The sequence below is a fragment of the Oryctolagus cuniculus genome, chromosome 16 (genome assembly GCF_051225735.1).
Source record: "Oryctolagus cuniculus isolate XC-2025 breed Fujian yellow rabbit chromosome 16, ASM5122573v1, whole genome shotgun sequence".
Classification (NCBI taxonomy): Eukaryota; Metazoa; Chordata; class Mammalia; order Lagomorpha; family Leporidae; genus Oryctolagus; species Oryctolagus cuniculus.
This window is the reverse complement of record NC_142882.1, coordinates 65,146,101-65,171,044: the sequence shown is the minus strand read 5'-3', so window position 1 is coordinate 65,171,044 and position 24,944 is coordinate 65,146,101. Positions and strand designations below refer to the sequence as shown.

The 24,944-nt window shown below is 43.9% G+C and overlaps 1 protein-coding gene and 1 long non-coding RNA gene across 7 annotated transcripts in view; one reads left to right on the top strand and one right to left on the bottom strand.

Annotated features, from left to right (window-relative positions):
* The window catches only part of AMPH (amphiphysin), a 230,289-nt gene that overhangs the window by 48,592 nt on the left and 156,753 nt on the right, over positions 1-24,944 (top strand). The window lies entirely within an intron of this gene.
* LOC149121795 (uncharacterized) lies at positions 327-9,741 on the bottom strand. The gene is made up of 3 exons (XR_016223271.1): positions 8,938-9,741; positions 7,902-8,098; positions 327-587 (listed from the first exon to the last, which is right to left on the bottom strand). It is a non-coding gene; the product is annotated as an uncharacterized LOC149121795 (long non-coding RNA).

Genomic DNA, 24,944 nt, shown 5'->3' with positions numbered 1-24,944 from the left:
GCAACTTTGTCATGAACGAGTAAGAACCTGATTGAGAGAATGTGTCTATTCTTTAAGGAGGACTAATCTTCAAGCTGAATGCAGGAATTTCACTATGAATATCTACATGTAAATATTGTCCTCATAGATCATTTATCATATGTTTCTTTGCTTATTGTGAGTTTGTTTCAATACTATTTCATGTTTATGGTTGTTTATATGGTTTTCTTCATTTGATCCTCACGAATCTATGAAATCCCTACTTTACAGATCTGGGAATTAGGTCTTGGAGATGTTAAGTAACATACCAAAGTCATTCAGCTAAGGAATGGTCAAGTCCAGGTCTGTAGAGCTCCAAGTCAAGTCTGTATTCTTTTTTTTTTTTTTTTTTTTGAAGATTTATTTTATTTGAAAGAGTTACAGAGGGAAGTAGAGACAGAGAGAGAGAGGTCTTCCATCTGCTGGTTCACTCCCCAGATGGACGCAGTGGCTGGAGCTGAGCCGATCCAAAGCCAGAAGCCAGGAGCTTCTTCTGCATCTCCTACGTGGGTGCAGGGGCCCAAGGACTTGGGCCATCTTCTACTGCTTTCCCAGGCCATAGCAGAGAGCTGTATTGGAAGAGGATCAGCGGGATTAGAACCGGCGCCCATATGGGATGCTGGAGCTTCAGGCCAGGGCTTTAACCCACTGCACCACAGTGCCGGCCCCTGGATCTATATTCTTCATTCTACACTGGGATACAGAAATGTAACCTTTAACTTTTCAGGTGTTTTGGGTGAAAGGGAGCTCTGATGAAAATCTCTGGGAATTAATAAACAGAGAAGTGTCAACTTTTTTTGAAAAAACAATCTTTGGCATTTTTATTAAGAGAATTCTCTATTCCCATAAGTAATAAGCACAAGATTGTCAGGATGTTGTTCTACTATAAAGCCTGGTGAGGCATTCTAAGCTAAATTTCTTTTTAGACAAAAATCTAAGGACAACAGAGAATTTGAATCTATGAACCAAATTGTTCTTGAATGTGGGGTGGTCATATACATTTTAAATTCAATCCTGAATAAATAAGATTCTTGCAGGGTAGGGCCTGTCAGATAGATTACACACTGAATAGACTCTGCTTTTGACTAGGGCCCTGTGTGTTCTAAAGCTTTGCAGGATGCCAATTCATGGGGCCATTGTGCTATCTCAAGCTCATGGTTGGTTAGTAGTTTAAGAAATGCGTATGAATGGGGCTGGCACCATGGCACAGTGGGTAAAGCTGCTGCCTGTGGTGCCAGCATCCCATATGGGTACCAGTTCAAGTCCTGGCTCCTCCACTTCCAATCTAGCTCCCTGCTAATTCTGCTGGGAAAGCAGTAGAAGATGGCCCAAGTTCTTGGGCCCCTGCACCCATGTGGGAGACCTGGAGGAAGCTCCTGGCTCCTAGCTTTGGATCGGTACAGCTCCAGCCATTGCAGCCAATCGGAGAGTGAACCAGCAAATGGAAGGCCTCTCTTTCCCTTTCTTTTTTTTTTTTTTTTAATTTTTGACAGGCAGAGTGGACAGTGAGAGAGAGAGACAGAGAGAGAAAGGTCTTCCTTTGCCGTTGGTTCACCCTCCAATGGCCGCCGCTGCAGCCAGCGCACCGCGCTGATCCTGGCAGGAGCCAGGATCCAGGTGCTTTTCCTGGTCTCCCATGGGGTGCAGGGCCCAAGCACCTGGGCCATCCTCCACTGCACTCCCTGGCCATAGCAGAGAGCTGGCCTGGAAGAGGGGCAACCGGGACAGAATCCGGTGCCCCAACCGGGACTAGAACCCGGTGTGCCGGCGCCGCAAGGTGGAGGATTAGCCTATTGAGCCACGGCGCCGGCTTCTTTCCCTTTCTCTCTCTCTCCCTCTCTCTCTGTCTGCCTCTCCTTCTCTCTGTATGTAACTCAGACTTTCAAATAAATAAATAAATCTTTAAAAAAATAACTTCGATGCTGTGAACACTGTGAGAACTCTTGGGGCCACCGAGGATGTCTAGACCATACTTTGATTAAATTGTTGATGTATATGGTTTTTCTTTTGCCTCTTTTCTCTTGAGCCCACTTTCATCAGGCTTTCTAATATTCCATGTAAGGTGCTTTTGTCAAGGTTATTAGTGACCTACACATGATTTAATTCAGAGATCAGTTCTCATTCTATACCTTAATCTCTTAGAACCATTTGACACACTATATCAATCATCCTTGACAGATTTTCTTCATTTGGCTTCCAGAGTGCCCTACACTCACCACCACCACCCACTTCCACTCCTTCTCTTTTTTCTTCTCCTTCTTCTTTTCCTCCTGCTCCTCTTCCTCCCTCTCATTTTCCTCCCCATCCCCCTTTTTGGCTGGTTTCTCCTTATCTTCTTGACCTGTTAATATTGCAGTTCTCCATGACTCAGTCCTTGGGCCTCTTTTATTTTTTGTCTATGTTATTCATTTGTTGTGGACACCATCCAGTTTTCTAAATACCATCTGTAGCAGTACTAACAAGCATGAATTTCTAGCCTTGACGTCTGTCCTGAATTCTGGTATCTGTATATGCAGCTGCCTACTTGACATTGCTCCTTGAATGTCTGGTAGCGTCTCAGACTTAATGCCTACACAGCTGAGCTCCCCATCTCCCTCTTCTGCAAGACTTCTCTCAGAGTCTTCTTCACCTCAGCAAGCACCCATTTTTCCAGTGCTCAGTGCAAAAACTTGGAGTCATTCTAGACTCCTCCTTCACACTTCTCGTGCCATCGATCAGCCAGGATTATCTGGCTCAAATTCTAAAATAGATCTAGACTCTCACTGCTTTCCACCATTCAACTGCTACTTCCACCACAGCATCGTGCCTGAGTTACTGCAGGGACTTCACGTGCCCCCGTCCCTCTCTTGCCCCAACGTAAATCTTTCCTTCACACAGCAGGCTGCTCCCGTTGAGCGCCCATCTCCCCATGGTCTGAAGCTCCATCAGCTTTCATGTCCTTTAGAAGGCAAGCTTTAAAAAGACTCACGAAATCCTATCTGACTGTCTTCCGACTTCCATTAGTTTTTATAATTCTTTCTCAGGGTATTTCCTGTCCATCCACACTGACATCTTTGAGGTACCTCTGGGCTTTTGCCCTTAGCATGTCGTTCTCCTATTTTGCTTGTCCCATTTATCTGTAGATTCACTCTGTTGTCAGCCTTAGACTATTATTCAAATATCACTTTTTTTTTTTTTTTTTTTTTTTTTTTACAGGCAGAGTGGACAGTGAGAGAGAGAGACAGAGAGAAAGGTCTTCCTTTGCCGTTGGTTCACCCTCCAATGGCCGCCGCGGACGGCGCGCTGCGGCCGGTGCACCGTGCTGATCCGATGGCAGGAGCCAGGAGCCAGGTGCTTTTCCTGGTCTCCCATGGGGTGCAGGGCCCAAGCACCTGGGCCATCCTCCACTGCACTCCCTGGCCACAGCAGAGGGCTGGCCTGGAAGAGGGGCAACCGGGACAGAATCCGGCGCCCTGACCGGGACTAGAACCCGGTGTGCCGGCGCCGCTAGGCGGAGGATTAGCCTAGTGAGCCGCGGCGCCGGCCCAAATATCACTTTCTTAAGTGAGGCATTCCCTTACTTGAAATTCCCTTTACTGTGACAATTCCCTCATTACTCTCTGCTCCCTTCCTGCTCACTATTGCCCCATGGCATTTTTTTTAACCTCTAAATATACCAGATACTTTCCTTGTTATTTAAAGAACATTATGGTCTTTAACCACAGGTGAAAAATCTAATAAGGCAGTGGTTCATTTTGTCTGTTCCTTCTACTGCAGTTAAGTGCTCAGAGTGTGCCTGGCATGTCCTAGACTCTTAGTAAATATTTGTTAAATGTATGAATGAATGGAAAGTAAACTATTTAATCTCTTCATGTTGAGAAAGAATTTATTGAATATACTAAAGAAGGATTAGCCAATTCTAAACTCCAAATTGTACAGAGTATTTTTTCTTATTTTTATTTTATTTATTTATTTTTTTGACAGGTAGAGTTATAGACAGTGAGAGAGAGACAGAAAGGTCTTCCTTCCGTTGGTTCACCCCTCAAATGGCCGCTATGGCCGGCGCACTTCACGCTGCACCGATTCAAAGCCAGGAGCCAGGTGCTTCCTCCTGGTCTCCATGGGGTGCAGGGCCCAAGCACTTGGGCCATCCTCCACTGCACTCCTGGGCCACAGCAGAGAGCTGGACTGGAGGATGAGCAACCAGGACAGAATCCGGCCCCCCAACTGGGACTAGAATCCGGGGTGCTGGCTCCGTAGGCAGAGGATTAGCCTAGTGAGCCATGGTGCCGGCTCAAATTTTACAGAGTATTTAATGCGTGATTTAAAAAATATTTCCTCTCTCTGTATCTTTCTTTGTTTTCTTTCTTTTTTCTTTTTTTTGCCAGGCAGAGTTAGACAGTGAGAGAGAGAGACAGAGTTACAGACAGTGAATGAGAGAGAGAAAGAGAAAGGTCTTCCTTCCGTTGGTTCACTCCCCTAATGGCTGCTATGGCCTGTGCTGCGCTGATCCGAAGCCAGGAGCCAGGTGCTTCCTCCCGGTCTCCCATGTGGGTGCAGGGACCCAAGCACTTGGACCATCCTCCACTGCACTCCCGGGCCACAGCAGAGAGCTAGACTGGAAGAGGAGCAACTGGGACAGAACTGGCACCCCGACTGGGACTAGAACCCGGGGTGCCAGTGCTGCAGGCGGAGGATTAGCCAAGTGAGCCATGGCACCGGCCCTTTCTCTGTATCTTTCGAAAAAACAAATCAGAAAAATGTCTTATAATAATATATGACTTTGGGGCCGGTGCCTTGGCTCACTTGGTTAATCCTCCGCCTGTGGCCCCCGCATCCCATATGGGCACCAGGAAGGCAGTGGAGGATGGCCCATGCGCTTGGGCCCCTGCACCCGCATGGGGCACCAGGAGGAAGCACCTGGCTCCTGGCTTCAGATCGGTGTAGCTCCGGCTTAGCAGTCATTTGAGGGGTGAACCAACGGAAGGAAGACCTTTCTCTCTGTCTCTCTCTCACTGTCTGTAACTCTACCTGTCAAATATAAAAAAAAAATATGACTTTAGCAAGGCTCTAATTTTATGTTGAAGTCAGAGTATGGTTTTGTATCTATATGTTAGGTGCCTTGAATATAAATTGATTTTGTAGTAGAGGAGCTTCAGAGTAGGCCTCTGCTTTGATAATAAGTTCATCTATTCTGGGCTTCTCAGAGCCTAGCCATAATTATCATCACCATCACATCATCTTCATCATCTCATCTGTCTTGTCACTTCTCTTAGGTGAAACCCCTTATTTGGAGGGTGATTATCCTAGGCTCCTTAGGACATTGAGAGTAAATAGACCCAACTACAGATCCAGTTCATATGTACAGGCCTCATGTCTCATGCCTCTGGGGTAACCCAGAGTTTGATACTGGAGGATATACAATCCAGGACATGAGCTGTGGCATTTTGCAATATTGACAAGTGTTATGCAAAAAACAGATGAGGTTCAAGAGAAAAATGATGTGGGAAATAATCAGTTAAAGTTCCTTCTTTCTCAGGGCTTTTATTTTCCTGTTGTACGTTGTAAACCCCTAAGGAGGAGATAGAGGGTTTCACATGCTAATTGCAATATATAATTTTTTGTTCTTAGAGCATCTCACTGGGGGAAATCCGGAATGCAGTAATGAGCCTTTCCTATTTATATATGCTAAATATTTTCATCTTTTCTCCGGCCTCAAACACTAATAAGAGAGTAACATAAATAATCAAAGAAGGGTCATGTACTTCCATGTATTTTCCAGAATGGGATCAAAGCCTGGGAGGGTATTTTATGTACACAGAGCTGAGCAGGGCTCTGATGAGACTCTCTGGATGTGTATGAGCGTCAGAGTTGACTGGACATTTTGGAGATTCACTCAAGGTGAGCTTTTTTGCATAAATGTTTCTTTGTAACTCAGGGACCTGTGTTAGGTTGTGTGCACTTTCTTGCTCCTTTGTGCTTTTTACCCTCTGCATAACTTACATAAAAGTTTTCATAAGAGAGGAGCTCAGCATTAAATTTAGGCATAGAGATTAATGTCATTAATTCAGATTTGGCTACAGATATAAAAGATGTCTTCCCATTGTCAGTTGTGACTATTCCTTTCCCCCCTAAGGAATTATTCTGAGGGCACAGTCATTGACATTAATGTCCTTGAACTTATGATACAATTAATGCTCTTTTGTAAGAAGAGTCCTCGGCAAGGCATTTCTTAAGCCTTTGGACAGTAAATTATCTCTAATATCTTGGTGCACAAAAACTGATCACTAAATGTGAGTCAGGATAATGTACCACATCAATTGTAGCCATAACTCAGAAGGTAGCCTATACTTGATGTGTTTTCTATTATGAAGTAACTCAAAAATTGTTCATTTAGAAGTGAAGCCAAATTAATTTCATACCTACGTTGAGGCTTAAGAATATCACTCTTTGGATGATATTATTGGCAGAGAAACAAAGCCAACAGATGGTAGAGAGACTCAAATGGAGTCTCCAGTGTTCCAGTGGAGAATGACCATTGGAGAAAGCCCTGGGCTGGGGCCAGGAATGGAACTTTCTGTCTCTCTCACAGTTATAGGCATTGTACTCTCTAGAACAACTGGCAGTCAGAAAAGCAGGTCTGAAACCTCAGCTGGGTGATTCATGGTCTTTCTGTTTTCCCTAGTTGGTTTTGAGTGATAATTCTCAGAATTGGGTCCTGGGACTCCTGGGGGAGCCCAAGGCTCCTACAGAGGCCTTGTGAGGCCAGTATTACTTCCCTATTAATGCTAAGATGTTGTTTGCTTTTATCACTCTCATTCTCTTGCAAGTTGTCCCATGGAGTCTTCCAGAGGGTACATGACATGTGCTATCTCAGCAGCTTGAACACAGAAGTAGATATGAGGATCCATCTGTCTTCTATTAAGCCAGATAGTAAAGAGATTTTAAAAATGTAAAAAATGAGACAAAAACATAAAAATCTTATTCTTATTTCTTATTGATATGTACTGGTTCATTGTTATTTCAATATATATTTAAAATTTTTATTTTTATTATTATTATTTTTTTTTTTTAGAGAGAGAGCTCCCATCTGCCAGCTCACTCCCCAGATTCAACACAGACCTGGGCTGGGTCCCAAGCTAAGACCCAGGAATTCAATCCTGGTATTCAGTATGGAGGGCAGGAGCTGAGTTACTTGAGCTATCACTCTGCCTCCCAGAGTCTTCATTAGCAGGAAGCTGGAGTCAGGAGTGGTGCTGGGCATTGAATGCAGCCACTCCCATATACAAGACTTGTGTATCCCGAACACCTGCCCCATTGTTATTTTATTTTTATTCTTTCTTTAATTTTAATTTTAAATTAGTTTTTAACAAATTCAATGTGATTTGTAGACACAATTCTAATAATGATATTCCCTTCCTCTCTTCCTCTTTCCCCTTTCTCCCTCCGATTCCCCATCCTCCTCCTTTTCTTTTTTATACTTTTTGAGATAACATGTTTTAAATTTACATTTCAGCAAAAAGGCTTAATACTTCACCAGGTTAGAAGTTTAGCTAGGAAAAAGCAAAAGACCCTAGTTTAGTGGGAGTGTAGACAATGACCATAAACTATAATTGAATAGAAAAAAATGACCATTTCATAGTAAATTTTAAAGTAGTTATGGATCATTAAAACTATAAGATAATATTCTTAACCATTGGTTTGACAAAGTTATAAAACAAAACTTTACAAAGCTATATTTAAAATAACAAAAGCTATTGCTATTTTAAATGATTGCATATTTAAATTATTAAAGTTTAATATGGTAAATTTTGATATAATATTTATTTGGGATTTTTTTTTTTTGATATAAGTATTCCCCAGATACTGTATACATCTTGATTTGCTAATTGTGGCAGTCTTACCTGCTTGTCCTTTACATCTGCAGGAAGGACTTGCTTTAGTACCTCGTCTTTGGGGCGACGGTGGAGAAACCAAAGCTCTTCTTGCCTGCTTATTCACTACCAACTCAGCAGCCAGTGGAACCAGGTTTAATGAGTCAGGGCACATTGGGTTATTCTCGGTGTCTGTCCAGCTTTGCAGTGGCAGCTGGGATTTTCTCCTGGAAAGAGTCAAGGGTTACTTGAAGGCATCACCTGTAAGTGATACATGGTGCGAGGCCTTCCTGTTTCCCTATAGCAGCGTCAGCAGCTGATCCCAGCCTAATCTCTGTCGTTTATTACTAAATACAGCGTGATTGTGTCTGTGACCACTCACAGGGCCAGCACAGGTTCTGCAGTCATTATGTTTTTTCCCAATGTTAAGCCCTTGGTATTTTCCAAGAGAGGGCTGTTGGGCTGACTCCCAAGAGGCTTCACAGGCATTATCTTGATTCATTCATCCAGTTCTCCATCCTCTCTCTCTTTTTCCACCCTTCCTCTCTTTCTTGCCTCTTTTTTTGCCTGTCACCTTCTTCCTTCTTCCCTTGTTCCTTTCTCTCTTTCACTCTGTAACCCCCTGCCATGTTGGGAGAAAAGCAAAGAGTGATACTGTTACCCTCAGGAAGCTTGGTCAGTAGCAATCCACATGTGCTAATCAAACTCACAAGGAAATGAACGGTGCCTATAGACCAGAATGTAAATGTCTTAGTTTACAGTGGAGGGTGAGTCTTTCCAGTGGATTCCAGAATCTGCATATGGCAAAGAAAAGACACATGAATACCAAGAACTGACAGGGCCAAGGCTGATAAAATAGGAAAGACCTAGGAGTAAGGCAGTTTCCCTCCACGTCATGTGGTCTGAAAATGTGTTACGCCTGGGTGGTATGTTCATCCACCTGTGCCTATTCTTCCTGAATTTCTTCACACTCTGATAAAGCTGAGTTGTATGTGGACTAGAAGAAGGTAGATCTCCAGAACCCCCTACAGATCTCCTTTAAGAGATAATAATTATTACCACTTACTGAGAGCATATCATGAACTTTACATGTATTATTCCACTTGGTTTCCCAAGGCAACCCTGACAGGTGGATGCCATCCTTCCCACTTTGTCCAGGAGAAAACTGACTCCGGAAAGGCTAGGTGAGTTCCCCAAGGTCACACAACCGTGCAGGGCGGAGTCCAGATTCACAGCCGAATGCTCAGCCCATTTTCCTTCTGATAGATACCATGAAGGGATGAGTGGAGATCGCTCAGGTATGCATCTGGGGATTCTGTCCTATTTCTTTAGCTAGCTCTTTAACAGTAAAAATGGAAAAGAACAACAGGCTAGGCTTCATGCCTTCTTACTTGTCGCTCCCCGTCTTCGTGGAGGAACGACACAGGACCCTGCGCTGTTCTTTTGTCTGCTCGGCCCTCCCCGGGTTTGCTGCTGGTTCTTCCCGGGTTGGCTACCGTCCCTTCCACCTCCGTGGAAGGGCGGTTCCCCCTGCCACTTTCCCCACTTCCGCGGGGGAGCGGCACACCGCCGGCCGGCTCTCTCGGGGGCTGCACAGGTGTTCCTTCAGATAGATGTTCCTGGTGCATGTTGTCTCTCTCCTCCTTTATAGTCCTCTTCCACCAATCCCAACTCTGCTACCCACACACCGAGTACGCTGCTCTCCTCCAATCAGGAGCAAGATCAGCTCCTGCAGCTCAGTCAATCAAATTGGCGAGAGGCAGCTGCGTAGAAGTTGTTACTCCCTTCTCAGCGCCATATTGTGGGAGAGCAGATGCATAGAATAAGTCTTAATTCCAGTAACTTAGTCTAGTCCGAGTTGCTCCCCACACTTACTCTTGTCTTATATACCTTGAATTGAAAAATAAAACAGAGGTCATGATTGTGTAGGCATCTAATTCACACTCCAAATGATTTCCTGAAAGGCCCCAGATGGTTCATTCTGGGTGTTCTCAGGTGGATAAACATGAAAGTAAGAAAAAAAAATAACAAAGACAGAACAGCAACACATTATAAGGGAAATTGCCATGATCTAATATCTGAGGATATTAAATCAAACATTTGAAGGGCTGTCATGTGGGGAAGGGATTACTTCTGTCCTGGGGAGATGAACTGAAAGAAGAACCAATAAAGAGAAGTTACAAGCATGAGCCGTGGAACTCAGTTAGGAAACTGCGTTGTTTTATTTTGTCCCCTGCCCCCATCTCTCAGACTCTTCCAAGGTTAAAGGGGATCCTTCGGGAGACTCGGTTTCCCAGTGTTGGATGGTCACTCAAAGGCCTGCTTGCAGGTGTTCTGGTGGTTGGTTGTGCCCTTCGGGATGTGTACCTGACAGCAGTGCTGCATCTCAACAGCTGTTTGGATACTGTGGTGGCAGCCTAGCACACAGACTTCCAAAACGTTTGCCAGTTTACAAGGTTCCTTTGAAGAGAGCTAACCAGGCAAGGGGCATAAGAGCCACAGAGATGAGTAGGCAACCAAGAGCAGGTGCCTTCAACGGTACCTCCCTACTGTGTTAGGAAAGGACAGGTGGGCAGTCACATCCTCTGGCTCTGATGTGCTACAGAAACTGAGGGAAGGTAGCAGAGCCTGGGGGAGAGGTGGGGCAGGCAAGGTGGAGAAGCACTGAAGCAGGCTTTGAAGACTTCCGTTAGAGTCCTGGCTTTGATGTTAGTGCTCACTCCGTTTTGTACATTCATAAACCTGAGATGCAATGGAGCGAAATATACATTTTGAGATTTAATAATTGTTTACAGCTCTTTGTCTCTTCCATTGAGAAGTAGTATTTTTTTTCTTCATACTGTTTGTTGAACTCTTTTCTTAGTGTAGGGTTAATTATATGATCATTAAGTAAGCAGAAAATAGGTCTTTGTGAAAATTAAAAGTGGTAATGGGAGGGAGGAGGAGGAAAGGTTGGAGATTGGGTGGGAGGGAGGGTAGGGGGAGCAGTGTCACTATGTTCCTAAATCTGTATATATGAAATACATGAAACTTGTATAACTTAAATAAAATTTTTAAATTAATATTTAATTACACAAATATTCATAACCACATTCATGGGCTTAAAATCATGCAACTTTTATAGATGAGGCTAAGCCTGTTTTGTTTGGGTCTGTGTCGCCCACGGCAGGGTCTACACAGAAAAGCAAGTTTGTTCACAGATGCACAATGCAGCAGGAAACATGGGACCTGGGTTTGCTTACATTGTTCAGTCATTATGCAGTGTCTTCAGAATGCTTCATTCAGGTAATAATAATGAATGGTGAGTTTGGGAAAGTCTAGAAGAAAATAGGGTAAAAATCTCATCCATCATCCTACTGCAGGAGCATAACATTGGTTACCACTCCTGTTATTCTTTTATTTGTCCCATAAATATTCTTGTCAAAAGTGTTTGTTTGTTTGTCCCTTTTGTCAGAGCGGCCATTTGCTCTCCATTCTAAGTGGCTAAGGCTGTGTGAGCACCAGCTGCAGCTGCGAACCTCATTTCAGTTCTCTAAGTCTTGTAATTAGAGGAAGTCCTAATGAGAAAGCCATCGTTTGGCTGAGATTCTAATTTTCAGTGTTGTTAGGAGCACTCGTTTGTGTCTTGAGGATCCTGTCTTTGGAGTGGGGCCACCAGGGACCCTAATGGACTGGCAGCCAGATGCCATGGGGAGCAGAGGGTGCCAAGTGTGGGTGTTTGATAAATCACCTTCTCAGAGCTCTGAGGTACTGAGTCTGTAAGCGTGTGGTAGGAATAGCGAGGCATTGCACTGTGTCTTCCAACTGGCACAAAAGTGATATCAAGGAAAATAAGAATGTATCTGATAAACTTGACTTCACTAATTGAGGGAAATAAAGATGGGGCAGTATTTTTTTAGTCTTGACAGGGTTGCTAGCTGACTACTCAGGAAAGAAAAATACAGACCTCAAGCTCTTCATCTTATACTTAGCCTCAAGATCGAGTCCAGAGGCCAGGGCATTGTGTTGGAACCTGCATTCAGATCCTGGCTCTGCCATATCCTACTGTGGGACTTTAGTCAAATCACTTCACTTTTATATGCCTCTGTTTTCTCATCCATAAAAAGGGAGTGATACAGTAGCTACTGTCACAGTGTAGTTGTAAAATTTAAGGTGCTACTGTATTAGTTTCTGTTTAGAATTTTATCTGGGGGCCGGCAATGTGGTGTAGTGGTTTCAGCTACTACCTCCAACCCTGGCATCCCATATGGGCACTGGTTTGAGTCTCGGCTGCTCCGCTTCCAATCCAGCTCCCTGCTGGTGTGCCTGGGAAAGCAGCAGAGGATGGCCCAAGTCCTTGGGCCCCTGCTTCCGCATGAGAGACCTAGAGGAAGCTCTTGGCTCCTGGTTTTGGACTGGGCCAACTCTGGCTATTGTGTCCATTTGAGGAGTGAACCAGCAGATGGAAGATCTGTCTCTATCTCCCTATCTCTTTCTGTAACTCTGCCTTTCAGAAAAATAAATCTTTCTTTTAAAAAAAAATTTATTTATTTGAGAGGTAGTGTTACAAACAGAGGGAGAGACAGAGACAGAGAGAGAGAGAGAGAGAGAATCTTCCTCTTTCAACAACTGCAGCTACGCCAGGAGCCAGGAGCCAGGAGCTTCTTCTGGGTTTCCCACGCTGGTGCAGGGCCCCAAGCACTTAGGCCGTCTTCTGGGCCACAGCAGAGAGCTGGATTGGAAGAGGAGGAGCTGGCACTAGAACCAGTGCCCATATGGGATGCAGGCACTGCAGATAGAGGATTAACCTATTGTGCCACAGTGCCAGGCCCAGAAAAATAGCTTAAAAAATAATTTTATCTGGCACAAACCAAGTTCCTTATGCTTGTTAAAATTATCATTATGCTTTAAAATATTAAAAAACATTAGGAGCCGGCGCTATGGCATAGGGGGTAAAGCTGCTGCCTGCAGTGCCAGCATCCCATATGGGAGCCAGTTTGAGTCCCAGCTGCTCCACTTCTGATCCAGCTCTCTGCTATGGTCTGTGAAAGCAGTAGAAGATGGTCCAAGTCCTTAGGCCCCTAACCCATGTGGGAGACCCGGAAAATGGCCTTGGAAGCCATCGGGGGAGTGAACCAGTGGTTGGAGGACCTCTCTCTCTCTCTGTCTCTCTGTCTCTCTGCCTCTGCCTCTCTGTAACTTTGCTTTTAAATAAATAAATAAATCTTTAAAAGAAGAAAAGATTAAAAACATTTAGCATTTTTATTTAAAGAAACCATAAAACAACCAGGAGGGATTATTAGCTAATATTCAGGTGATCTTAAGATTGGGAAGGGCTCTGTAAGCATGCCATTATTGTAGGATTCTTTGAGGGATTGACATATTCGGTTATATACACACTAAAATCTATATTATGTAGGTTAACAAAGCAAAGCATCAATAGTTACACAATTAAAAATAAAAGTCACAATAAATAGCTGTAATGTGTCTGACAGATGAAAAGTTAGTATGCTTTAAACTCAGATTGATGTGATATCAAAGACTTGCTTTGGAATTATTACAGTTGTCATTAGTTCATGTTCAAAATGATGCATCTACATAATTATGGGAGTATGTATATTTATATGTATTTTTCCTGGATTATGCCATAAACTATTTAAACAAGCTTACAGCATTGCAAAAAATACAAAATAGAAAATGTTAAAACCAAGAAAAAATAAGGAAACATGGGAACAGTTCTGAGAGGACTGGCTGAGTCCTGACCCAGCTGCGTTTGAAGGTGTAACTTGGACAGCCAGCGCAGTTACATAACCTAGTGTCGTCAGCCCCAGTGATGATAATTACTTAAGGGAAGCACAGGCATCTTTGGTACTGAGAACAGAAAAAAAATCTTTCTCCTCGGAGTCTGGAGAAGAGGCACTGTGTCGTGAATAGCAGTCTTGACAGTATTTTGCTGCTGCTGCTGATGCATTTCGAAGTCTTGGTCTAGGCAGGGGGCAGTAAGATGCAGCCTCAGAGTTGAGGACGCTGACCCTGTGACACCACTCACAGGCACTGGGGGTGCAGGCCTCTTGTCCTCAGATGCTTCCCCAGCCCTCTGGTGCCCTCTGTGTGGTGACTCTCTAGGTCACAGATCCCAGGCCCTGTGCCAGTTGGCATCCAGCTGGGACCCACCAATGGGAGACTGGAGGGTGAATGCAAGGAATAAACCACCTCACCTTGGGGTGCTGCTTTAGCGGGCACTTCCCATGATCGGGTCTACTGGAGGGCCAGCTTCTACCAGGTGACCTTGGCTCCTGGACTCATTAATAATTAATAAATTGATTATCATCATTGATTACCTCCTTCCTTTGCAGCTCAGGTGTGGGAGCATCTCCCCAACGTTGTCTAATCTTTGGATGCCTCAGTGTTCCCTTTGGACTTCTCCACTCCTCTGTCCCCCATGTTGTCATTACTTGAAGTGCTTTCTGTCTTTGTGGTTGACACATCTGATTTCAGCTGATCTTGCTGGATTCTGGGTGCTAGTACAGCATCTCACTTACTCATCTGTGAAAAAAAAAAAAACGAATGAGAAGCTTGAAGACTGGCTTCACCATCAAGTCTTTGCTCATGGAGGGTGCATTATTCATTTTATTTTTTTATTTTTTATTTATTTTTATTTGACAGGTAGACTTATAGACAGTGAGAGAGGGACAGAGAGAAAGGTCTTCCTTCCGTTGGTTCACTCCCCTAACGGCTGCTACGGCCGGTGCTGCGCTGATCCGAAGCCAGGAGCCGGGTGCTTCCTCCCAGTCTCCCATGCGGGTGCAGGGATCCAAGCACTTGGGCCATTCTCCACTGCACTCCCGGGCCACAGCAGAGAGCTAGACTGGAAGAGGAGCAACTGGGACTAGTACCCGGCGCCCCATCCGGGACTAGAACCTGGGGTGCCAGCGCCGCAGGTGGAGGATTAACCAAGTGAGTCACGGCGCCGGCCACATTATTCATTTTAAAGTTGTTTTCTCTCTTTCTCTCTCTCTCTCTCTTTTTTTTTTTTTTTTTTTTTTGACAGGCAGAGTGGACAGTGAGAGAGAGAGACAGAGAGAAAGGTCTTCCTTTTGCCGTTGGTTCACCCTCCAATGGCCGCCGCGGCCAGCGCATCGCGCTGATCTGAAGGCGGGAGCCAGGTGCTTCTCCTGGTCTCCCATGGGGTGCAGGGCCCAAGTACTTGGGCCATCCTCCACTGCACTCCCTGGCCACAGCAGAGAGCTGGCCTGGAAGAGGGGCAACCGGGACAGAATCTGGTGCCCTGACCGGGACTAGAACCTGGTGTGCCGGCGCCGCAAGGCGGAGGATTAGCCTATTGAGCCACGGCGCCGGCCAAAGTTGTTCTCTCTTGTGACTTGTTGCATCTTCTCCAAAAGGCTGCCTTTGTGAGACTGAGCCTTGCCAACAAACCTGTGGTCCTGGGCCTCTACATTCCAGAGCTCATCAAGGCAATTTCCAGGCAGACTGCAGAGTTAGAATCTCTGGAACATCCATTTGCACTGAGCACAGTTATGTAAAACTTCCCTGTCATGGAGAATTACCATTTAGATTGAAGAAATGTAATTCATGTGTTTCAGTAATTTATTTTTGAGAAACTTATGACCTGAGAGATGTAACATAATTGGAACATTTTGGTTCTCTGTTTTGTAAAAATTGCTTCCATCTCTATATTAATAAAAATAAGCATATAAATAATACCTCAAAAGACATATAAATGTCACTTTGCAAACCCCTTTCATGCTGTGGCCAGCCTGTTCAGAATAGTATTCATAAGCAACCTCTTGCAATAAGTATCCTGCCCCTATTTTCCCACCTGCCAAGCCCCTGAGCCAGGCTTTGCTTTTTGTTTCAAGACTTACGAAAGCTAACCTCCCTGCAAATGTCTTTAAAAATCACCTACATATTTTTATATGTAGGTTCTACCAATTCGTTAGAATATGGAAGCAGCCCTATCATGGCCATTATTATTCTTTTAAATACTTTTTTAAAAAAATCTGTTCTGGTTGTATTATGCTTTATGCTGATGGCAAGTACTTCATTCAGGCAGTTCTTTTGCTCATATAATGCAAACTGTTTTCTTTAGTTACAAATACATGACACACACATAAAATACTCATATCTTTAGATAGAAATGAATGTAAAAAGTTAAGCTACATATATTAGAAGATTAGTTCACACTAGAAATTGCTTAATTTATTGTAATTTAAAAGTTACTTTTATGATTATTAAATGCATAATGAAACATCATACTTATTGGTTTACCAGTTCAGAGCATTTTTTTTTTTTATAAAACATTGTCATGAGAGTTTTTATACATATAGTCATTGCTGAGTTTTAGACTGTTGCCTTAGGAACATAGATGATTTCTCAGTGTTTGTACTATGCAGATTATATTTACTATCAAATATAAATGAAGATTGTATTATTAAGTGTATTACCATTTTAAAGTGTAACACAGAACTCCCAGTATCAATATAGTTACCAGCTAAGAGCAGGGACTTTGTTGTTGTCAGGCCTGAATTTGAATTTCATTGCAAGCCAGGTATGCAACCTTGGTTCTTTCTGTTTTTTTTTTTTTTTTTTTTTTTAGATTTATGTATTTTATTTGAAAGTCAGAGTTACACAGAGAGAGGAGAGGCAGAGACAGAGAGAGAGAGAGAGAGAGAGAGAGAGAGAGGTCTCCCATCCTCTGGTTCACTCCCCAATTGGCCACAACGGCCGGAGTTGCGCCGATCTGAAGCCAGGAGCCAGGAGCTTCCTCCTGTCTCCCATGTGGGTGCAGGGGCCCAAGGACTTGGGCCATCCTCTACTGGTTTCCCCAGCCATAGCAGAGAGCTGGAATGGGAGTGGAGCAGCCGGGACTAGAACCAGTGCCCATGAGGGATGGCAGCATTTCAGGCCAGGGCATTAACCCACTGCACCACAGCACCAGCCCCAACCTTGGTTCTTTCTAAGCATTAGTTTCTGCATAGTTCACTAATAATATCTGTTTTACCCTTTGTTTAGAGCTATGCTGTCCAGTACGATACCTACTAGCTATGTGTGATCACTTAAGGTATGGCTGTGGGGCTGGCATTGAGTTAACAGTGGGTTGAGCTGCTGCCTAGGATGCTGTAATCCCATATTGGAGTGCTGGTTTGTGTCTTGGCTACTCCACTTTTGATCCAGCTCCCTGTGTGCTTGGAAAGGCAGTGAAAGATTGCCTACGTGCTTGGGCCCCTGCCACCCATGTGGGAGACCCAGATAGAGCTCTAGGCTCCTGACTTCAGTTTGGCCAGCCCTGACCATTGTGGCCAGTCGGGGAGTTAACAAGTAGATGGAATATTCTGTCTTTGTCTCTCTGTAATTGCTTCTCAAATAAATAAATATATAATATATTAAAAAGACGTATGACTAGTCAAATTGAGATGTGCTCTTCAGTGCTAATTTGTACTTGACTCAGAAAACTGAGTGCCAAAAATGATATAAACATCTCATAATGATTTCTACATTGCTGGCACATTAAAGTGATATTATTTTGTAAATATCATGTTAAATAAAATATATTACTAAAAGTAATCTTAGCTTTTCATTTTATATGTAGCTATTAGAAAATTTAAAATTCTATGTAAATATGTTCACATGCATATATATATATATATATATATATATATATATATATGTATGTTATTGTTACCTACCCTGTTGTGATTGGGATTTATTTTAATATGCTAGAGGAACTGCCAAAGAACTATTAAGAAGATTGCCAAAACATTGTCTTAATACTGTAGGAGGTTGGAAGCAACCTCAGTGTTTGTCAACAGAGGAATGATCCTATCAATTGGGGTCTATTCATGTAGCAAATATTATGTAATGATTAAAACTTAGATGCTCAACCATGTGCTGAGTATAGAATTCGTATGATCTAATCTTAAGGAAGGTATGATTCTATAATGTAAATTGATCAACAAATCAGTGATTGCATTTAAGAAAACAGGGAAAAATGCTAATAGTGGTTTTGTTGCTGGTTGTTGACCTTAAGAGGCTTTTGTGTTCTGTAGACTTTGTTTTCTGTAATTGAGATTTTTATATCTAAACCAGAATTGTTCCTAATAATTTGAGATTGTTTTATTATTTTTAAATAATGATATATTAAAAGTATCTATATTAATGCTCCTTCCAAGATGTTTTAAAATCATGGCTGTTGTATAAATCTTTCACTCAAATTATTGACCAAACCCCTCTAAGAAAAAGAACATGGGGCTCATTGTTTTAGAAGTTCAGGCCCCTGGATTCAAATCCCAACTGTATCGTTTTTTCCATTATATGTCCTCCTTTTTGAAAAAAATTTATGTATTTATTTTCATTTATTTAACACACATACCACATACCTCTTATCCATTGGTTTACTCCCCAAAGGCCTACGAAAGCCAGGGTTGGCCAAGCTGAATCTGGGAGCCGAGAACTCAGTCCAGGTCTCCCATGTGAGTGGCAGGTACTCAAGTACTTGAGCCATCTCCTGCTGCCTCCTAGGGTGTGCAGCAGCAGGAAGCTGACCTCAGAAGAGAAGCCAGGGCTCGAGTCCAAGGACACTGTTATGGAATGAGGGTATCCCAAGTGGTGTCTGTACCACCGTGCCAGATGCCCACCCTGGTTGCAAGACTTTGGGGAAGTTACTTACCTCAGATTTTGTGGAGTTCATAGCTTCCTGGGAAAAGTAGTGTGAGCGCTTACCATGAAATGAAAATACTTTGGTCAAAATCATTGGTGTCTGTTCTAGAAAGTTCTCAATTAGTATTTGATAATAAACAAATGAAAAGGAGTTGATTGAAAAGGTCTTATGCCCTAGAGTAGAGATTGGTTGTTCTTTGGGGCATTGATATGTGTAATTAACCAGCTGCACTGGGTGAGCCATCCATGCTCTCACTCATTCACTCATAATTCAGTATCTAACAGGTATCTAATATGTATGGTGATAGTCCTGGCAAAATCTCTTTCTAATCTCCTTGAAATAGAAAGTGTATTTTAAATCAAATAGGAGGACATAGCATGCTTAACAATTGGTTCCTCAATTGGATGCCAGTGTAGTTGACTCCAGGGTGCTGCCACTAAATCCAGATATTGATTATTCTTAGAAAGAATTTAGACATTCAAGTCATCTGAATCTGAGATTAATTATGGCTTTAAATTCTGTTTCAAGAGTGAAGGTTTTACCCTTAAAAGAAAGGAGAAGAGTAGCTGTTCTTTGCTTATTTTTCTTGCATTGTTTTGTTTGTTTATTCCCTTTGCTGCAGGATTCTTACAATGGCAAAAAAACAAATCTATGCTACTTTGATTCTTCCTCTTTTTCTCTTACCCTCAATTCCTGTTCATCTCCACAATCCCTTCCTATCTTTTTCTCCTTTTCATAATCAAATCATGATTACTTTGAGTATTTTTTTTCCAAGCACAGTATTACCCCCCAGGTCCATTGTGAGTCTTGACACCTCTTCATTACTTAAGAAGCCTTTTTGCTTGCCATGGATTTGCCACTTGAATGGAGTGTGAGACCTTCAGGTCTTCCTTTGCATTTCCCCTTCTCTACTTTGCCGGTAAGAGACAATACATATTTATGAATTAGCAGTTCCAGTTTGATGCTGTCATAGTATTATATGACATCATCCATATGCATGAGAATTAATTGATTTAGTTAGGAAAGGAAACCACAGAGCAGTACGCTTGGTCTCACTGTATCAGATAACTTTCTAACATTGCCAGACCCTCAGTGATGGCTTTTTTGCTTGAATGTCAAGGTGTATTGGAAAGAAATTGAAAGACTTTTGCTTAGGATTAGACAGAAAGATAATTTCCCTTCTATTTGGAAAGGTTGTTCTGTGCTTATCTTGCTGACTTCTTTTTTTTTTCTTTTCTTTTTTTTTAATTTGACAGAGTTAGACAGTGAGAGAGACAAAGAGAAAGGTCTTCCTTTCGTTGGTTCATCATCCAAATGGCTGCCATGACCAGCGCACTGCACCGATTCAAAGCCAGGCGCTAGGGGCTTCCTCCTGGTCTCCCATGTGAGCGCAGGGGCCCAAGCACTTGGGCCATCCTCCACTGCCTTCCTGGGCCACAGCAGAGAGCTGGGCTGAAAGAGGAGCAACCAGGACTAGAACCTGGTGCCCATATGGGGTCCCAGCGCCGCAGGTGGAGGATTAACCAAGTGAGCCACGGCGCTATCCCCCATCTGGCTGACTTCTTTCATCTTGTTCTTTTAGCATTAGTTTTCCATCCATGGAATGACTTTCTTTTCCTTTCTCAACTTAGTTTCCACCCATTTCTCTTGCCTAGCTTATTTTCTACTCCAGTTTCTCAGCCAAAGTATTTCCTGTCTAGCAAAGGCTTTTGCCTTGGTAACTTGGGCTGCTATTGTAACAAATCCAAGATCAAGATGCCTGTAAATTTTGCGTCTGATGAGAGCCCTGTTCCTGGTTGTAGACAGTTGCCTTCTTGCTGTGTCCTCTCATGGCAGACAGAGCAAGCTCCCTCTCTTTTCCTCTTCTTAGAAGGGTGTTAATCCCATCATATGCCTGCACCCTTATGAACTCATCAAAACCTAATTTTGCAAGGCTCCAACTATGAGCACTAGTGATTAAGGAGACACACATATCAGTTTTTGCACTTCACTTCGTCTGAGCCAAAAGTAGTAACCCTTCTTTCCTCCTTTAAGGCCTACTCATATGCTAGTCACCCAGTTCTGTGGATTTATCTGCTGCGTTTCCCTATACATGTAATTAGCTCAGTGATACCTGTGTTTTTCCTTCTTCCTTTCTCTCTCTTGCTCTCGCTCTGTTTCTCTTGCTAGCAGAATGCTTGCCAAAATTACTATTCCTTACTATATCTTACTCCTTACTATAGCTTGACAGAGTCAATGACTAACTCATGATAAACTTATGTTTTGTTCCTTCCTGAACTGTCACATACACCACGAAGAAGTCAGAGCTTTACTTTCTGAATACTTGGACTGTGTAACACACCACTCCAAAACTTAGTGGCTGAAAATAACAAATCCTTTATCATTCTTCAACATTTCATGGGTCATATGGGGAGTTCTGGTGGTCTGGGTTGTCTTGCTGCTGAGGGTACAGGTGTCTTTCTGGCACTAGTATTCTAGAATGGCCTCGCTCAGTTGATTTGTGGCTGATTTGTTGTTGGCTGGGGCAGTGGGGATGACTTGACTGTGTGTTCCATCACCCAATGAACTAGCCTCGGTTTGTCCATGGGAAAATGGGTCCACAGTTCTCAAGGAAAAGAAGTAAGATGATACTGAGCAGGGGCTTTTCAAGCCTCAACTTATATATAGCTCACTAAATTCTCATTGACTACAGCAAATCACAAGTTCAAGTTCAGGATGGAGAGGTAGTTTTCACCTCTTCATGGGAGAAAGCACACGGTCACATTGCTAAGCAGAGTGCATACAGGAGAGGAAAGATTTTTGTGGGCATTTTTGTAGTCAGAATATTCTAATTAATAGAATTCCAAAGGAAACAGAAGTGTGTGGACATACATGTTATCAAATTGTTTTTGTATTTTGAATGGGCTTGTAATAACCTAAGCAAGTCCTTGCTAAATGATCCCAGCCAGCAACAGCCATCCATGCAGTCTCTTGACTAGAGATAATCAAGAAACTCAGCATGGGAAGCAAGGTTATTGAAAGCACAGGCCTGCATTTCTTATCCCCACTCTGTCACGTTCAAGTGTGACATTGGGCCTCGATTTTCTAGTCTGTAAAATGGACTAATAATGATCCCTACCCTATAGGATATTTGTGAGGTTGAAGTGAAATAAAGCACGTAATACTGTTCTTGGTACAGTTAAATGAGATGTTCCCATTTGTCTGTCAGAGGAGGTGGAACTTCCATTTCTTTTATTTAATATGATGCAAGGACCCTGCAGAGCATCTGATCCTGTTGTCCGTGTTGGCCAACTTAGCGTGTTGCTGGGATCCAAGGCTTCCCATTCCATGAGCAAATCCAGTGCAGCTGAAACCACAAGTCTGGCTTTCTTCCAGAACATTTGGTAGAAGCAAATTTCCCACCCTAAAAATTATACTTGCACCTCCTTGTCTTTGTCTCTATTCACCTCGCAGGAGTGAGCTGTAAATTGGGCAGGCCCTTGACTATCTGTCGTTTACTGTTGTCATAATTGAGAGCTGAGCTGGGCACCTGATCATGATTTTAGTAGGATGCCTGCTGGGTTTGCCCACGGGCCACATGACAAAATGCTGGCAGCTGGCAAGCCGCATACCTTGTGCCCACTAGGAACCCAAGGAGGCTGGGAAACACATGCATCGTGCATTTTGCCAGCGTGAACATAGAAAGGGCATGTCCTGTGCAGTGTTCATTTTCCATTAAACAAAGCGTGCGTGGATTCAGGATCTGTGTAATTTCTTTACATCTCCCTGTTTCCTGCTTGGAGTGCGGCTGGCAGGATAAATTAAGGAGAATGACTACAGAGGGAAACATGTGAAATAAGCTGGTCTGTATCACACATAGGTGCCAATTCTGAACACAGTGAGCACTGTTATTTTCTTTCATTATACGAGATACCTTTTCCCCAGGTAGACTGGCCAGACTCGCTGGAGTCCAGTGTGCCTGCAGAATGTGTCACAGCACTGACGCCGACACGCACCAGGGCCTTTTTAAGGCAACTTTATTGAAGATGTGAAAATTGTTACATAACATGTTGTTTTGCATCTCTTAACCTACAACCGTTCCTTTAAAAGAACCCACTCATGTCTTTCTCAACCAGATGCTTACTAACAACCTCCTGCCTCCTTCCCATCATTCCTCTCTTCCCACCGCCCCACCAACTAAAAATAGCATTAACCAAAGAGTTTAAAATGTTTCCTCAGTCACAAGAAAGTGGCGTTGGGGGTAGCTCCTGTCCAGATAGGTTTCAGCTCTGTGAGGAAGCCAACGTGCAGCTTCCAGCTAGGCTCCTCACTGCAGAACTAAACTGCTGACAACCAGTCTCTGTCCTGGAGATCCCAGGCAGCAGTTTTTGGTCAGGTGTACCCTACCTGTGTTAATCAGATGTGAGTAATGCAAAGGTCCTCACATCCCAGGTAGCCCCAAACCACCCGTGCACACAGCTGTCAGCTGGTTCGTGTCCCAGCCGTTCCCATCCTGCTCTCTGCTATGGCCTGGGAAAACAGTGGAGGACCCTGCACCTACATGGGAGACCCAGAGGAAGCTCCTGGCTTCTGGCTCCTGGGTTTGGATCAGTGCAGCTCTTGCCATTGCAGCCATTTGGGGAGTGAACTGGTGGGTGGAAGACTCTTTCTCTCTCTGCCTCTGCCTCTCTGTAACTCTGCCTTTCAAATGAATAAATAAATCTTTAAAATAGAATAAAAAAGTTGTATCTTCTTGAAACGTCCTCAGCATGGATTCAAGAGAAAGACAGTGCAAACAGGAGCACGTAAGAGATGGCCTAGTCAATAAATAGTTGACACTTGCAGTCCGGGTAGTGGTATAGTGAGTTAAGCCGTGACCTGCAATGCTGGTATCCCCTATGGGTGCTGGTTCATGTCTCCGCTTTTCCACTTCTGGTGTAGTTCCCTGATAATGGGAGACCCAGATGAAGCTCCTGGCTCCTGGCTCTGGCCTGGCCCAGTCCTGGTCATTGCAGTTATTTGGGGAATGAACCAGCTGACAGCAGATCTCTCTGTCTCCTCTCTCTTTGTAGCTCTGCCTTTCAAATAATAAATAAAACTTTTTTACAAAGCATGACACTTAGTATGTGCTGTTCGAACTTCTGTTAATTTCTATGGAGATCATATTTCTGTTCCAGGTTCTATGAGACAGCAATTCACATGACAAAGCTTTCACCTTTGAGGAACTTCTAATGGAGTGGTGGGACTTAATAAGGAAACAACTACATATGTAATGTAGTGGTGACAAGTGATAGTTGCCATGAAGAAAAATAAAGCAGAGCAAGGGAACAGAGTGAAGGGAGGGAGGGAGGTGAGGACTGGTAGCTTTGGGATCCGCAAGGAGGGAAGGCCTACACTTCCGGGAATGGAAAGTTGCTACCTGTACTTCCAGGGAAGAAAAGTCCTTGTCAAGGTCCCCGTGGGTGCCTAAAGGTCAACCAATGAGGATCAGACCCGCCTCAACCTTTAACCCCCATGCCCTGAATCTATAAAAGGAGCCCTCCCAATCTCTGATGCGTGACTTCCCCGGCCCCCGCTTTGTTGCTCTGTTGAGACTGGGAAACCTCGCCCGGGAGTGGAACCCCAATAAAAGCCTGTGAATTAACTGATTCGTCTGCCTGGGAAGATCTATTACGCACCAGACACCTTGCAAGGACAGCACGCTTTCTCCTTTACCCAACCCCCTCTGTCGCTCCCCCTCTTCGTGGAGGAACGACACAGGACCCTGCGCTGTTCTTTCGTCTGCTCGGCCCTCCCCGGGTTTGCTGCTGGTTCTTCCCGGGTTGGCTACTATCCCTTCCACCTCCGTGGAAGGGCAGTTCCCCCTGGCCACATTCCCCACTTCCGCAGGGGAGCGGCACACCGCCGGCCGGCTCTCTCGGGGGCTGCACGGGTGTTCCCCTTAGATGTTCCCCTTAGATGTTCCTGGTGCATGCTGTCTCTCTCCTCCTTTATAGTCCTCCTCTGCCAATCCCAACTCGGCTGCCCACACGCCGAGTACGCTGCTCTCCAATCAGGAGCAAGTCCTACAGTTTATTGGTTGAACTGGAGGCAGCTGTGCAGAAGCTGTTTACTTCTCTCCCAGCGCCATATTGTGGGAGAGCAGATGCATAGAATAAGTCTTAATTCCAGTAACTCAGTCTAGTCCGGATTGCTCCCCACACCCCTCTCTTTCCCCTTCTGCCCCCGACTCTCTCCAGGTCATCCTGCAGATGAAGGGCAGGGCTGATTCACAGCAGAACATCTTCCTTGACTCCTGGCTCAGGTTGAGTGAGGCGCCCTCCTGATACCTGGCATGGGAGCCTGTGAGACACGTGTGGGTGTACACCTGTCACATTTCTGAATCCCAGCCTAAGCCATGAGCTCTGAAGGCTAGAACTGGGTCTCATTTGTGATTC